Here is a 17,560-nt window from a genome sequence, read left to right on the forward strand (position 1 = left end):
TGCAAAAAGGAACACTAGAGTATGTAATATTTGGTAGTTGCTTTAGTTAAAAGGTTAGTTCCTGCAAAATTATTTCCCTAAAGCTTTTAGCATTCAAATCAGTATAGTTAGAGAATTGTTCTAAAGGCATATGTAGGAGTAAGGTAAGTCTTTTTGCATCTCATCTTCTTATGCTCTAGCTTTCCTGTTGTGGTCTCAGGATTCTTACAATGATAATTTATGGTTTCTAGCCCTAGAATTCCTCAAGGGCTGTGTCCCTGCCAAGTAGGAAGATTAGAGTTTTCTGGACAGCCTTTGTTTACGCAAGCATACCCCACTGCACTGCCACACTTCACTGAGAAACCAAAACATCACTATCAATGATCCACTCCAGAGGGCAATAGGGTTTACATTGTGTAAGAGAAGTGACCAATAACATTAACTTTTTAAAAATAAACTTATTTTAGGGTGACTATCAACACCTTTTCTTAGCTACACAAGTGAGATATTTGAGGCTAGGAGGAGCCTGTTGAATGCGAAGCATACATCTTTTCCTCCCAATTGCCTGACTGATTACTTGACCAAAATATACATATATGAAGGCCAAACAATGACTACAGTGAAAAAAGTTAGTATCCTGGCAGCAGGATGTTCCTCTCACACTAGGGACATGCTACTATACTACAAACAAACACAGAACTATGCCCAGATAGCTTTTGGAATATATAGAACTTCAAGCCAAGAAAGCAGACTTTGTAACTGAAGTGAAACATTCATGGGAAAATTCTCTAGGCAAGTACTTTGAAGAGAATGGTGATCTCAATTGCCTTGACAACAGATATTTACACAAACTGAATTTCAGTTTGCCATTTTCCTGCCAACACAACTTCAGTCCACACGTTTCTCCTCTCCCCTACTAGGCATGACCAGACCTGGCAGAGTGAGGACAGTAATCAAGTTACAGGTTTCCACGCTAGACGTAACTTTATTAAAGATTAGCAGGCTTGTCAGTTGTGTTTTCCCCCAAACACCAACACATGTTGAAAGTAAACTACAGTAGGGATCGCTTCTGATGTAGAACAATGTTGACAACTAAGTTTGTCATCATTGCTGGCAGTGTCCTCATCTCTCAGTTACTTAGTAGATGAGAAAAGCATGATGATTTAATTAAGAGTTTTCCCTTACTGGTAAAGGTATTTTTGCTCAGTTAGAAAAAAGGCCATAACATCTAATGCATTTGTCTGAGCTTATCAATTTAGTGTTTATAACAACATGAAGAGTCTATTGTTTCCTTAAAACGTTACATTGGTATTTATACATGCTGCTACACAGATGACTGGGGCGAGGAAAAAATGTGGTGTGCTTTAAATGGTATTTCAAATATAGCCTGAGGACATTACCCATGAGTTGTGATGTCATGGTTGAGTTATATGGGTCATCCAAACAAGAAGCAACAAAACTATCGCCCTACACAGTTTCATATTTTGTTTAAACTACAGATATGAAACAATTAAGAATTCATAAATAAGTCAAGAAACTCCCTGGTGCCTTTTTCTTAGATCCACTGACCCTAATGGAGAAACCACTGGCAAAAATTGCTTGGCTCGCACTTCACCCCCTCCCCACCCACAGCAATTGGAACAGACACTCCCCATGCCCCCAGAGACCTGAAATTCACCTGAAAACTCCAGCAAGGGCCTGTACTGATCCCGGCAGATAAAAATGCAGCTTTTCTAAATTCAAGAAATCCTACTGAAATCCACTTCACTATGATATGGAAGCTGACAGCCAAGGAAAGAACATGGTAGAATATTTTGTTCCAATGCCAGAGTGAAATTTGCTGACACTGACCTTTAAAATATTCCTGGCACACACTTACCAGTGAGCAGAGTGCAACTGAGTAAATAACCTATGAAATGTACAGTATATTCTCTGGAACATCTCACTTACAGACACAATTCAAGAGGAAGCAGTAAAGGAAAATCTAAAGTGAGACGCATGTCTAACCTACTTTACTTAGGTTTAGACAAATTTACTTTTTTTTTTTTTTTTTTAAAGTTACTGAAACATGAAGATCAACGCTTTGATCCTTCTCCTCCTACAAAGTACTATAGAGCCAGAAGAGGCCCTGGTCTTTTACCAAGACATAGTGCAATCACGCAGTGAGATTTGTTTGTTACTGTTTTTGTTTTAAAGTTGGCAGCCACAGCCTTACCACAGAACATTCTCTGGTAACCTCACACCTGTTGAAGGACCTGATGATCAGTAGTTCCATCAGAGAACAAAGGGGTTCCAAAAATTAGAACAATGATAGCTCTCTGCAACCACTAAAGTTATAAGATTACATTTCACATTATTACAGAGCAATCTTCTCCTTTGTGTAACTGTAGAGCCAAGACAAATCATGCTGGCTTAATCTTCACACCACAATAGTGGCACTTGCAATTTATATGCCCTAGAAGGAGGGTGTCTCCACAACCAGAACTTCCACCCACCCAGAGTCCTACCCACACTGCAATATGAGAAGGCCACAACAAAGCAGCCACCCCACTTCAGTAAAGCCTTCAATTTCTCCAACACAGTATCTTTCAAGAACAGCAAAATAAGGGACCAAGCCATTGTCAATAACCATGGTTGCACATCTCCACATCTAAAAAAGCAATAAAAATGTATCATCATCATAAGCTACATTTCCCCTCAGGCATCCAATATAAAACAGAGCGGAGGCAGAAAGCAGCTGACCTGGAGCCAACTGCATTCTTTCAGCTAGTAAGTTCCAACTCTTGACACATTTAGTTCAGAACTTTGGTCAGAACTTTGCGTCATAACATCAGTGAAGGAAGACTTGCCGAATGCCTCACTTTGTACGCTACCAGTCAATTGGGTTAGTTAACTCACCTGATATATGATATGTCTATACTAACCGCCAGATCAGCGGGCAGCGATCAATCGCGTCTAGTCTAGACACGATAAATCGATCCACGAGTGCTCTCCCGTTGACTCCTGTATTCCACCGGAGCGAGAGGCACAGGCCGAGTCGATGCGGGAGCATCAGCAGTCGACTCACTGCAGTGAAGACACTGCGGTGAGTAGATCTAAGTATGTCGACTTCAGCTACGTTATTCAGCTACGTTAGATTGATCCCCCTCCAAGTGTAGGCCACGCCATAGCGTACATGTGCATTAAAAACTATTTTGGAATGCCTTATAGTGAAAGACTCACGCTAGTTATCAAAGCAATGGCTAAAAGGTGACTTGATCATAGTCTAAAAGTAACAGAAACAGAAATGCGATAAGAGATCTAGCAGACAAAAATGTACAACAAGACGCAATGGCTGGAAGCTGAACCGAGTCAAATTTAGACTAGAAAAAAAGGTGTGTTTTTTGTTTTTTTTTTAAACGTGGAGGGTAGCCAACCATTGGAACAACTTACCAAGCATTGTGGTGGATCCTCCATTATTGGAAATTTTAAAATCAAGTTTGGATGTTGTTCTAAATAAAAGCTCTATTTCAAACAAAAATTAAATAAGTGCAAATCCTATGGCTTGTGTTAAACAGGTCAGACTAGATGATCACAGTGCTTCCTTCCGACCTTATAACATATGAGTTAATTTTATTTATAATTGAAGTAGTACAAGTCCCAACAGATCACAGAGTTAAAATGCTAATTGCGGTATTTCATTTAAAGAGTTACAATTAAATTTATTTTCCTCATCTGCTAAACAATTTTGGGGAACTTTGGATCACACATTTAGTATCTAAACATCAGGTACCGAAGTGCCTGCTAGTGGCAGATTGCTGAATACAATATGGAAGAAGAAAAACACATCATTCCCTATGATTTGGCACACAAGCCTCTACCAGCCAGAGAGGAGTAGTAAGCTTCTGTAGAACCTTGAGCTCTGCTAAATGAACCAAGGACAGCCCTGTTCCAAGGTAGCTGGTTAGTACATTTTTTCTTTATTTGTAAAATTTCATATACTCACAGTTTTTGAAGCTAAGTGACAAACTATTGTCATATACAAATCATTTTAAAGTGGTTTTATTTTAAGTTCTTTACCTGTGCCATTTTGCACCTCACAATGCAACCAGAGCTTACAATTTGTTCACTGTGGGTGAAACTCAACCCTGTGCTGAGGGCCTGCACAAGGACTATGCACCACTTAAGTCCCACTTAAGCTCCATTTTGAGAATTTAAGTGGTGCATAGGCCCTCTGCACAGGGTTGAATTTCACCTTTTTTAATGCTACTGCTTTTACAACAAGCACCAAAAGCACGATTATTTCTATATTCATTCAACTGATACCACATTCTTATGCTCGGCCTAGCCTTTAGCAAATAGTTCATATGGTAAAAAAGCACCTGAAGCAAGGGCAAATGCACACAACACAGAAGGCTATTTGTTTTACTTAACATAAATAGTTTAACTGCAAGGATGGCTTTATTTAAAGAGTAAGGACTTTGTAAGGTACAAGGATAGCTATAGACAGGTAGGTTATGACTCAGTATGTCTGGCATATTTCCAGTTCTCTTGGGTCTTTCCCCAGCAAGCACTTCTTGATCCCATTTCTCGTGCCAAGTTGCCATCAGCAAAACAACAATAAACAAACCCAGTCAAACAAAAAAAAGCCTAGCACAGGAGCCAGCAGTTGGTAAAGATTACCATGCATTACCCACTGCATTAAATGAATATGCTTTCATGGTTTGGTAGCCCCAAGGGGGTCCTCCCACAAAGGTAAGAAGGTCAGTCTGAAGCAATGGGAAAAGTTAGCCACAAGTTTCTGTCCTTTCCTCAGGAGATATTTTTGAGCAAGAACTACCTAAAAGATGGTTTTCTTGCTGGCTAAAATATGAAAGAATCTGCCTTCAGCATGAACAGTAGAGTGAATTTTTTGGGATAACAATTGGATGCCAACCCACTTTCCCCCTCTCATTAGGGGACTAAAACTGAAGTATTTGTTTACTAAATAAATAGAACCCTGTGACAGATTTTAACAAAGACACAGTGAGGACAGCAATTACAAATTTCAAAGACAAAAGTGAAAGGATGGTCTAATAGTTAAACTTTGCTTCTATTCCCAACTCTGCCACAAATTTTCTGTGCAACTTTGGGCAAATTATGCAACTTCACTGTGCTTCAGATTTTCCATCTGTGTAATAGGATTATAAAGCTTTTGTATAGGTGTGTTGTGAAGCTGAATTCGGTAATGTTCATACAGCACAGAGATTCTCATGGGAAAGTCTGCTATTTTACTTTTATACACCTCTACCACGATATAACGCTGTCCTCGGAAGCCAAAAAAATCTTACTGCATTATAGGTGAAACCGCGTTATAGCGAACTTGCTTTGATCCACTGGAGTATGCAGCCCCGCCCCCCTGGAGCACTGCTTTACCACATTATATCCAAATTCATGTTATACCGGGTTGCGTTATATCAGGGTAGGGGTGTATATGCCCTATTTCTCTGCTTAATTCAAGTTAGAAGCCTTCACTGTTTTCAGGAGGTTTTGTTTTTTCTTTTTTAATATAAATTATATAATTTTACTCTAATTTTTATCATAAGATCAGGGTTTGTGAAATATTGCAAGTTAACAAGCCTGGAGATCACTCCCCCATGTATAGCATAGAACTCCCCTTTATTGTCCCACCAATGTCTCTCAACCTTCTTCTGGAGTAACAACTTCTAGACGTGAAAGCTTAGTTCTGTCCTCACACCCAATAAACCATTGTGCTCAGCACAGACTCGCAAGAGAATTTATACCTACAGCACAGGTATGTGAAGATAGGTGTTTTAGAGCTTTCCATTACTCTACAACACAGCTGTTTAAAGTAAAACGTTCTAGTAGCAATCATTCAGCCTAGATTTTCTATAGTTAAGTGCTATATTATGCTTAAATAGAGCTATATTCAGTTTGCGTCTGATGACGTGGGTATTCACTGACGAAAGCTTATGCTCCAATACTTCTGTTAGTCTGTAACAGGGGTAGGCAACCAATGACATGTGTGCTGAAGGCAGCATGCAAGCTGATTTTCAGTGGCACTCACACTGCCTGGGTCCTAGCCACCAGTCCAGCGGGCTCTGCATTTTAATTTAATTTTGAATTAAGCTTCTTAAAATTTTTAAAACCTTATTTACTTTACATACAACAATAGTTTAGTTATATATTATAGACTTAGAGAAAGAGACCTAAAAACGTTAAAAATGTATTACTGGTACACGAAACCATTAGAGTGAATAAACGGTGAATGAAAGGTTGTCGACCCCTGGTCTATAAGGTGCCACAGGACTCTTTGTTGCTTTTTACAGATCCAGACTAACATGGCAACCCCTCTGATAGTTTGCAAGGAGTTATCCCTAATTTTTATGGTTTACTAGTTTCTACCAAACTCTCTGAATAAAATTCACACTTATTTAATATTTAGCTTTTTTTAAGCAAGTTTAACTATCCAGAGGATGCTAGCGTTGCTCATTTAAAACAAACTTTTTATATAAATACAGTGCAAAAAAGTAAAACTTTGTGAAGGAGTTAAATTGATGAGGATTGATAAAGCTTTATGGATACAGATTTCTGCCTGCGGAGAAACCTAACGTCCTGTCTAATGCAGGAAAATAGCTAACATTTTTAACGTGTCCTAGCACATTGTCAAATATGATTTTGCACCTATCTAACAGACGGTCTAACATTTAAAATGGCTTATGAATTCCATGACAAGCAGCTAAAGTCATTCGGAGGGAGAGGGATAGCTCAGTGGTTTGAGCATTAGCCTGCTAAACCCAGGGTTGTGAGCTCAATCCTTGAGGGGGCCATTTAGGGAACCGGGGTAAAAATCTGTCTGGGGATTAGTCCTGCTTTGAGTAGGGGTTGGACTAAATGACCTCCTGAGGTCCCTTCCAACCCTGAGATTCTATGACCAACTGACATTGTTAAAATAGGGGTGGGCAAACTTTTTGGCCTCACGCCCACATCTGGGAATAGAAATTGTATGGCAGGCAGGAGGGGTAAGGGCCCTGGTTGGGGGTGCAGGCTCCGGGGTGGGGTTGGGGATGAGTTTGGGGTGCGGGCTCTGAGCAGCGCTTACCTCAAGCGGCTCCCGGAAGCAGTGGCGTGCCCGTTCTCTGGCTCCTACGTGCAGGCGCAGCCAGGCGGCTCTGCACACTGCCCCGTCCGCAGGCACTGCCCCTGCAGCTCCCATTGGAGCACCCAGGAGCCGGAGCAGGGCCGTGCTGCGGCTTCCAGGAGCCACGTGGAGCAACCCCTGACTCAGCGCCCTGGCTGGAGCACCAGAGCGGGGCCAAGCCGCGTGGTGCAGGCCCCGCCGCAGCGCCCCAGCTGGAGCTTGCAGGCTGGATCTAGCCCACAGTTTGCCCATCCCTGGTTTAAAAGGTGTTCAGCTATATTTACATTAGGTGCAACGTCATGTTTAAATATGTGTTGGCTAATATGGGGGGAATTCTCTATTAGCAGTACAATTAGCATTTAGTGCTTTAGGTATTTAGATAGGAAATTTTCTAAGAAAAAAATATCAATTTTTAATTTAAGACCTTCTGGTACGAGGCAGCTCTTGTTTAGTAGGTATGGGGTTAATTTGGAGAGAACCTTCTTTTCATGATGGGGGGGGGGGAGGAAAAACAAAAATATCTTCCCTTCCCTCCCCACACGAGGCTACTAAGGGGGAACACCACTTCACATCTTTTCTACTAGAGTTCCCATTCCTGGCAACCTACACTCTTGGTCCTGCTCTACACTTAAAAATCAAGATTGACCTAACTTGGTCGCTCAGGGCTGTGTAAATTGTTGTGGCTTGAATGCTGCAGTTAGTTGATCTAGCCTCTGATGTAGACACAGCAGGTTCTTCTGTCAAACTAGCTATCATCTCTTGAAAAGGTGGATTAACAACATTGATGGAAAGCCCCCTTCCACCAATGTAAGAAGCATTTACACTACAGTGTTACAACAGCTCAGCTGCAGCACCCTAGCAGTGCCACCGCAGTGTAAACACGGCTCCAGAAAATGTGTGCGCTTCAAAGCACATCTCTCTCTCTCAGTTCTCACGTATGAGCTGTATGGCAGATAAAATGCCACATGGTTTTGTGTATCAAAAGGACTTAAGAAGATTTGAGTCTGATTTATTTAATCTTGTGTACATAACCATACAGTGATGGAGGGGAATAAAACCTTTTTCTAAGTACAAGTTACTAGTGATTTTGGGCACATCAAATTTGTGTGTGACTACCTTGAAGAAGCCCAGTTCTCAGAGGGTGACTCCAGCTGCATTTCATACAAGTCAGGCCTTTCCTCCCCTACACTCTCCCCCCCCCCCCCGCCCGAGAGGAAAAAACGCTTCTCAAAATAGACACCCTAAAATTGAGGTACCCAAAATCATTAGACATTTTTAAAAAAATTGGCTTTAAAATGTTAAAAATCCATTTAGTACTGGCTCCATAGGTAACTCATTCTTTTATATACGTTCAGAGCCCTTGGCAAGGGTTTTTGAAATCTAGGAAAGTAGCACATCTAGGAAAGTATATGAACATACTAAAAGCATACAAAAACATAATTGTTGCTCTTGTTGATCTACCAAGGTAAATACTTGAAAAAAATACTAACCCCAAACAAAACTGATGTTAGTGTGCATTTAAAGTTTTCATTTATCAAATTAGAACAAAACTTCAGATGTGTCTTTCATCTGGCCATAGTTTGCCTGGATGCCATGACTTCCTAAAAATGCATTTACAATGTAATTATCATTTTGCACCCAGAAGGAAGGAGTTCAGATTTCAGCTTAAACAAAAGTAACACACAAACAAGTTTTGGGTTTTTTTCCCAGTGGCCAGTATATGGGAGGGAGAGACAGAAAAGCAAGATAGGACAACAACATTATTGTAACCTTAAAGGCAGAGAAAGCAGTACAGAAGGAATTCAAGAGATTAAAGTCACTCTGATGTCTAACACTTCAAAACATAAAACTTCAAAACAGTATGGCTGTTTTCATTCAAATTGCCTTTAAACCCTGTATACATCATTGTATTCAGATGGCAAAATACTCCTTTTTATATTCTTATTTCCATGACAACACTAAAGGATCACCACCCACCAAAACCTAGAATGGCCTACGTCAGGAAATAAAGAAGCAACTGTACGAGAAATATAAATGAGAGCTTCTTTAATTTTTAAAAAAGGATACCACCCCACAATACTATTTATATGAAACAAATGTAAGGTCTTTTATGGGATTATTGCTTGAAACCAATTTATATCTGATCAAAAGCTTTGTAGTAGTTCCTTATTGGATTTGGGTTATGGGACATTTGTCTTTAAATAAGGAATGTCCCTTAAAATACAGGATGGTCGGTCACTTTAGCTGCAACTGTTGGACATACACACACTTCCCCTACCCGAGTACTGAAGCAAAATAATGAAATGAAAAGCAACAGTTCCAATACAGAGAGAGTATTAGGCTTAAAATAAAACTGACAGCACACACTCAGACACAGCAAATTTGACTTCTTTGAAACCCCATAAAAGAATGTGTACTTGTCTTTGATTGCAACCTATTAAAATACTACTGCTGAAATTGGATTGTGATCTTCTGTTGAAAAATAATTTATTATGTAAAAACTCTGACAGCCTGAATCTCTGGCCACCAACAGAGTCTTTATAAAAATCTGCTGGGCGGCTGCCAATTCAGCTCTTTGGAGTTGGGGAATGGGAGACATCTGAGCCAGTAGTCAGGGCAGCCACATGTGCTGTGACATCCATAGCCCTACACCTTTGTGGTTAAATGGTACAGCCCAAGAATAAAGCAGGAAGGAAGGAAAGACGGAAAGTCATACTGTTGCTAGATCCAGAACCCTTTGCTTCTCTGGTTAAAAATTGCTGCATGGAATTGGGAGATTCCACATTCTAAATATTCTCTCTGCCTCTGAGCTCTCATTAAAGCTCTTCACTGAGCACATCTCCACACGCAGTACCTAGAATGCAGGGGAAAGGGTATAAAGTAGCTCCAGATAATTAAACTCAAGCATCTTGTTCCTAGTGAATTTCATTTTGATTCAGCTCTTATTTCTTATAGTATGTAAGCCAGACAGTCTGCAACTATGCTAACAGTAAAAAGTGATCGTTACATTTCAGAGGTTTGATAAATTGTAGGTGTGAGCTTTCCTGAACTCAACCCAAACTTGCTGCATCTAATCATCATCAGACTGAAGCACCCTCAGAATAGAATGCCTGACCCTTCATTCATGAAATTGTAACCTTTGTCATGTGCCAAAAGCAGCATCAAAATTACAGCAATAACAGACGACAAAAATTAAAATGGCTTGAAAGTCCATTTAAATGCACTGTTCTTGCTATTTATTATTTTAAAGGGACCTAAACGTGCACTAGGCACTTCATAGCACCTGGAAGGTCATTTCAGATCAGGTCAGGAACATTGGACATCTTCGGGGGCTGATCAACATTAGAGAAGTTACGCCAGTGAAAGAAACTAAATCTAATCTATTCACATGAGTACAACAACACAACTCTTCTAGAGTAGACCAGTCCTATGGTTAATAATTTGTCTGTTTTTAAAGACATTCAACTATGAACAAGAAAACTAAGGTTTTGTCTACATGAAAAAAAGCCAGTACAGGTTATATCAGGTCCCCAAATGAAACACAGTAAATGGGCAAAAGGACTTTTTTGCCATCATAACTGTGTCTACACTAGGGCTTTTGCCAACCCAGCTATGCTGGTTAGGGGTGTGATTTTCTCACACCCCTAACCAACTCAGCTATGCCAAAAAAAACTTGCAGACCAGGCCTAAGTCGGCCACAAGAAATCCCTTCCCTTAGCCTACAAATGTTTGACTAGGCTTCTCACCTTCCAATTAGTCCATGGGATCTCTCTCATTCAGGAAGTCACCAGGATTAGGATGAGGTAAAAGCCTTCTTTTACTTTTGCTCCTACTATAGATAATTACAAGGGTGAACTAAACCATTCTGAGACCACTTCTGATTTATCTCCCTTCTTAAGACTTTTAGGCTTGTCTACACTGCAAATGTTCACCAATACCATTAAACTTTTTCTAAATTCATTTAGTTAATTTGATGCAACCTCCTTATATGGACATTCTTACACTGGTTTAAGAGTGTTAATATTTAGTTCATTGGTTACCAAATTAACTGAGTTCTTGTGGGCAACTTAGTTCCTTTTCCATATTCCCAGGTAGCTGAACACCCTTAATATAGGGCTGGTAACAAACCCAGTTAAGCTAAATCAACACAAACCACTCAAACCAATGTCAGAGTGTTCACATAAAGGGGGCTATACATATTTAACTGAACTATTTAGTTTAGTGCACACTCTGGAGGAGACTAAGGATGTGTCTACACAGCAAAGAAAACAAAAACAAAAATACCAACAAGGTGGGTCAACTGACTTGGGCTTGAGGAGTTTGAGCTGCAGGACTACAAACAGCTGCGTAAACATTTGGGCTGATCCCGGACTCTGAAACCCAGTGCTGGGGAGGGCTCAGAGCCCGGGCTCCAGCCTGAACCTAAACATCTATATGGCTATTTAGAGCCCTGTAGCTCAAGCACCATGAGCACAAGTCAGTTGACCCAGGTTCTGCCACTCGCTGCCACTTTTTCTGCACTGTATAGACACTCCATTACTGTCTTTCAATAGATAAGGGCTTGCACACACCAACAGCAAAGAAGTCCTGTCTCTACTTTCAAAGTTATATTCTGACTTTCAATAACTTTCCAATAGGCAAGACACTATCACGCAGTGTTCCAGGAAAACTCATAACTAAATAAAACGGCATCTGCTCCAAAGTTTGTCACCTAGCGACTATTCAGTGAATCTGTCCAATAACTTCCAAGTAGTACTTCAGAGCATCTATTCCAATTAATTCAGCCTAAAAGAAGTTATAAAGGCACATACCTAGCACTGCACTCATGGCAGCTTACTAGGTATGCTAAAGCTAAGTATTCAAAATATACTATTGTACATAGTCATGCTATTAGATGTCTAAAAAGCTGACAAATGCATGTGCAGCTCCTCACCCTAGGCATTGCCATATGTGATCTGCAGTGATTTTTAAAACAAAGGAAGCAGGAGTAGCTGTAAGACACAGCTATCACTGAGGCAGCTGAAGTGATGATCAGTGATGACACCTTTTAAAAAAAATAGAAAAAGCATGGAGCTTTCTGTAGGGAACAGATTCTTCTATCTGCATGGAAAGATATTTTAGTGCATAGATAGTTCACAAAAAGTAGCTATTTGATAGAGTTGGTAAAAAAACAAAAATTAAATTTCCATGAAGATTTTTCAACCAGCTTATGGACTAGGCATGCTTTTTGGAAAATTTAAAATGTCAATGAAAATTTAAAAAAAATGCATGAAATTTTTGCTGCATTCTTCAACCAACTCTCCTATTTGGGAATATTGAAGAGTAAACCTAACACAAAATATCTTTATAAAAATATATATTTCCTACCCTGCTTTTGGAGTGAGATAAGTGTCTGTAAAGACAACAAAATTCAGCTTTATAAGAACTGTTTATTGTTCTTCTACTCTCCTTTCTCCATCTCTATCCGATCGATGGAAACTTAAACTTTACCAAAGTTATCAGAGGCACATCAAAGACAACCATTAAGCTTTTAAGTGCACTAACGGATATTTTAGCACTTACAAATACTTTTACCTCCATCTTTGTGCTTTACTGCTCAATTTGAGATGAGACTTGCTTCAACTCCTGTTGGAATTCCCCACATTTTAAAGGGGGATGATTTTCAAAGTCTTTTTTTTCCCCGCCCCATAGAGAGGGTTTCAGATTATTTCAAGCTACAAATATAATGCACTTCAAAAATTTAAAAGCATTTCACAAACTTAAGAGCTTTTCCATAAAAGTTGTAAATGGCATCACAGCTATAAAACTCTCAAGCTTCTAAGATTTAATGAATTATGCAGCTGCTGTCAAAAGTCAAACTGCAGTCTAAGCATTGCTATTTTCAAGCTACAGGTATTTAAAAATCCACTAATATATTATGAACCACATGGTGCAAGGTAAAAAAACATGTTAAAGACCTTAAGGTGTGTGTTTGATTTTGGTTGGTTGGTTTGTGTTTGTTAGGCTTTCTAAGTCAAAATAAAACACAAGAAAAACTGAGTTAGTCTATTTTAGGTTTTCCTATGTGCTCATCATCATAGGATCCATATTACTGTTGTCACAATAACCTTAATGTGCTCCATTATATCAGATATATAAAATTCCACTCTTCAGATACTGATGTGTAGTACATAATCTATGAGGGCACAATCCCAGCCATAAATCATCCGATTAATGCCTCCAATTTCAGAGGAGCTCCTCAAGTGAGTAATGATTGCAGGATTGGATCCATTTACTCCATTACAATTAGATATTTACACAGTTGTATTCTTTTTCTGTTAGAACAATCCACGTTCAATCCTGATATTTCGTGCACTGAGAAAATTAAAATTAATATCTGGGTTTTAACTATTTAATTCAGTTTGGGATCTATTTTAGGGTTTTATAATGCCTCCTCCAGCCCCACAGAATCTCAGTGCAAAAGATACCTTTTGGAAGGTTTGTTTATACCCTGTGCGGCAGAAAGCAAATATAAAACATTACAAATCCAAGAAGCAACAGGCAAATACAATACACAGCACACAGCAAAGAAAAGTATTAAATATGGCAAACCCAGTACCTCTGAAAACTCCCCCCTGCCCTTCCCCATACACAAAAATGCTTTCCCATCTAGTAAGCTCTAAGATAGTATAATGGTGGGCATTATAAAAAATATAAAAGCCCACCTTAAATAAAGTAGGACTCTCATCATAGGCTAATGGAAGCCACGGAGGGATTTTGATGGGTCTTCTGTTGGGGGAATTTCTGCAGCCAAAAACCATCAATTAAGAAATACCTAACCCAATCCTGATAGAATCTCAGGTTATTTATTTTTGACCTGAGATTACACACACACACACACACACACACACACACACACACACGAGACCATTATTCAAGCATTCAGGTTCTAGGATTTAGGATGAAGGTGTCATGAGTTCACTTGAGCCAGCAGAATCTCACAAAGCCAGCTTGCCTTCATTTAATAGCAGTAAACTAATATTTAACTCAGTTTGGCCACCAGAGACTTAAATTCTATAACATGAAACAATCCTTTGCTGGCTCAACCAAAAAGGTGCAGTTCAGAGGTAGGTCCGTGATCAGACCAGGCTTCTTAGGTTAAGATAAGGGAGTTCCTTCCTCCTGTCCCAGTTTCACCTTTTTTATTTTGCCTGCTGGGTCCTGACTGGCTTTGGCCTGCTTCCAGTCCTTCTACTGCCGGAGGACCAGTTCTCATTGATTTCCCCAGCCACTGATCCTGGGTGGCCTATGTAGGTAGACACTGGAGGTCTAAAACTAGGGGGCAGCAAATGCCTGGTACCCGTTACAGAAAGGTGTTTAATTAAATTATGGAATAGCAAAACCTAACAGAAAAACAAACAAAACCAGTATGTTTTTGTAGCTGGGATTTACAGCGGAAATACAGAGACTGATTTTTAGGATCCAGGCAGTGATTTCATACTATGTACTGTAGGTTTATTCTCTATAGTTCAAACATCCATCCCCCACACCCTTTTAACAGACAAATCAAATTTTCTGCTGAAGTTGTATGGAATGTTTCCCCTTTATGCTTCAAATACCATAATGAAGATTAAATATTAGTTCTGCTCTGTGACAATGTGAACTGAAAATAGATTGCTTCCATACAAGTGAATCCAACAATGTCAGTGAAGCATCCAAGATGTATATAATTCAAATTAACTAGCACACTACTCAAAGGAGATTTACTGGTATGCTCATGCTCCTGTATTCCTCAAAGCCTTTCAACTCCTTAAGCATGAGTTCAATGTCAGATTATAATCATAAAAGCACAGTGCATAATCATAAAACTGCTAGTTCATATCAAGATTGTTTGCTCCCAAACCTTGCACAAGTATCATTACAAATGCATCACAACTCAGCAAGCACCACCTCCTCTTCCATTAGTCAAATTCTAACAATTGCATCACCTCTGTGAACTGTACATACAACAATACCTGAGATTGATCTTCCCTGCTCTGTTCCACAATACTTTTACCCAACCGAGAGTACAGCATATACAAAGTTTTGTGATGAAAGGCACTTTTAAGTTGACACTGTCCCTCTAAGTGTTCCTTTCTGATATACAGGGGTACATAGTGGCATATATTGCAATAAGTTACTAGTGCACTTAATCATGAACAACAGTTTAGAAGCCAAATGAGCAATGTATGCAATCTTACATCTTTAAAAGGTATCTCCTTAGGTCCTGATCCTACAACTGATTCTTCATGGAGCTCCATTAACTTAAATGGGGCTCCACATGGAAACATATCTGCCCATGTGGAGTCAGTTACAGGACAGGTGCCTGAGCCTATAATTAGCAATGCCATAATTTAGGCTCAAATGACGACTGACTCCACTGTGCTACCAATGCTTTATTATTTTACCTTTGTTTTACTCCCTTGAGCATTCCCAGTATGTCACAAAGGACTGCAGGCAATGTAGGATGTTCCCAATGGTACATCATAGGATGGGAAAGCCAGGAACTTTCAAGTTCTAAATCTAAACTTGTAGCTTAGACTTGAGAAATTCAATTAATGGTTGTGTCACCCACCCATAATAGTCCAAATTCTGTTCCCAATTACAACTGTTCATTCCCACCGAGCAGAATGGAGTTCCATGGATATAATGGGGGGCAGAATTCAGCCCTAATTTAAAGGGAGTGCATGAAATCCTGTCTCTATGGAAATCAACTGGACTTTTACCAATGACTTCACTGGAGTTAGATTAAGCTCTCAACATTTCCTTACCTATCTCAGAAGACTATTGTGAGAAGTAGCTAATGTTTGTACATGCAGTATCAAGATGTAAAGTGCTCTGAAAGAGCAAAGAATCATCATCAGCAGACCCAAAACACCTTTAAAATATTTTACGTGAAAACTAAAAAGAAACCACTAGTAGGCAGTAAATACAGTTTTCCCCTTCTTATAAAAATGAACACAATCAAATTGAAGTTAAATATTTTTCCATCTGGATGTCAGAAAATGGAACAGCAGCACCTACTGAGCTAAAATGAAAAAGGTGAAAGCGAACTCCAACTAACAGACACTCAATACCTAGGTGAGTATCACATCAGCTTTGAAAATCTCTATGCCTACTGCACCTGCTGTGTTTAAAAAAAAAACACAAAAAAACCCAAACTGTAGTGTGATATTGTTTACTCTCTCAATCCAATTTGCAGATTTACTCTTCATTTTGTGTACTGAATGAATATTTACTCTCCAATGAGTTTAGTTAGACTTGCAAAATCATATGTTTGAAAAGAAAAATAGAATTGAAGTTGCATGCTACCTTTCAACAGCCCTGCCAGCTGGAAATATGCCATCAATTGTCTGCTTAGTACGTGATAAGAAAGCAAAGTAAGCTGCTTAACAGAAATTCACTTAACTTCATGTTTACTTTAAGTTTAAAAAATGGTAAGGGTAAAAGCAGATTAAAAGTTTTTCCTTTTACAGCCATCCTCCTCATTTGGCAACAAGCTTTCAACTTTACATGCCAATCTATAGCTTGACTGGGTTTTTAAATGTTTGGGAAGTTGGAAAAAGTACAGATAGAAATTAGCCAGAAGATCCCTCTGATTGTAAATCTGAATAGCACTGTACCAAGAAATAAAAAGCACCTACAAATATTCTGTATGTGTTACTACAATAATCTTACTCACCAAGGATATCTGACATTTCTGTTCCAAAGCAACATATGCTCCTTTCCCCCACCCAAAAAGAAAAAGCAACATTTCTATTTAGTCTTTGGCAGCCAACTGAAACTTTCAAGGAAACAGACTAGTCAATATGGGGCACTTGCATGATCTTTAATCCCTCTTTTATGTCATATAATGGGGCTTGCAGTCTTACACCTACACATGGTCTCACTAAAAAAAAAAAATCAATAGAGCTCTGAACAGCCAGAGACACCTGCTCACATGGAGCAACTTGCAGGATCGGGCCTCAGAATAGCACTCTCTCAAGACAGCATTGTGTCTCATTTCTCCCCCCGCCAAGTGTTTTTTAAGTTTACCAATGCATTAATAATTTAGATGTATACACAATAAAAGCCTTGAATGACAGCAAGCACTCTGCCACCACAAAACTTAATCTATATTTCCCATTAGTAAATGTTACTTCCCAGGAATTAATTTTTTAATAGTGTATTGGTTACTTCCTTCCCTGGACATTTACTCTTTCAGAGCTTCTCCAAGCTGTACTATATAGCCAGAAGAACTGCCAACCCCCACAGAAAGCTTACTGAAGTGCTGTAATCTCTTTTTCCTCTCAGGTTTCTTAGCATATTTACCCACTTTTGGACAGCTCAAAAATACCCAAGTACAAAACTGCAAGATGATCTCAGGTGTGGAAAGACAGGAAAATATTTAATTCACATGTTGAAAGACACCAATCCACCTTTTCTAGATCACCATTCAGCTGG

The sequence above is a fragment of the Mauremys reevesii genome, linkage group 2, assembly GCF_016161935.1.
Source record: "Mauremys reevesii isolate NIE-2019 linkage group 2, ASM1616193v1, whole genome shotgun sequence".
NCBI lineage: Eukaryota > Metazoa > Chordata > Testudines > Geoemydidae > Mauremys > Mauremys reevesii.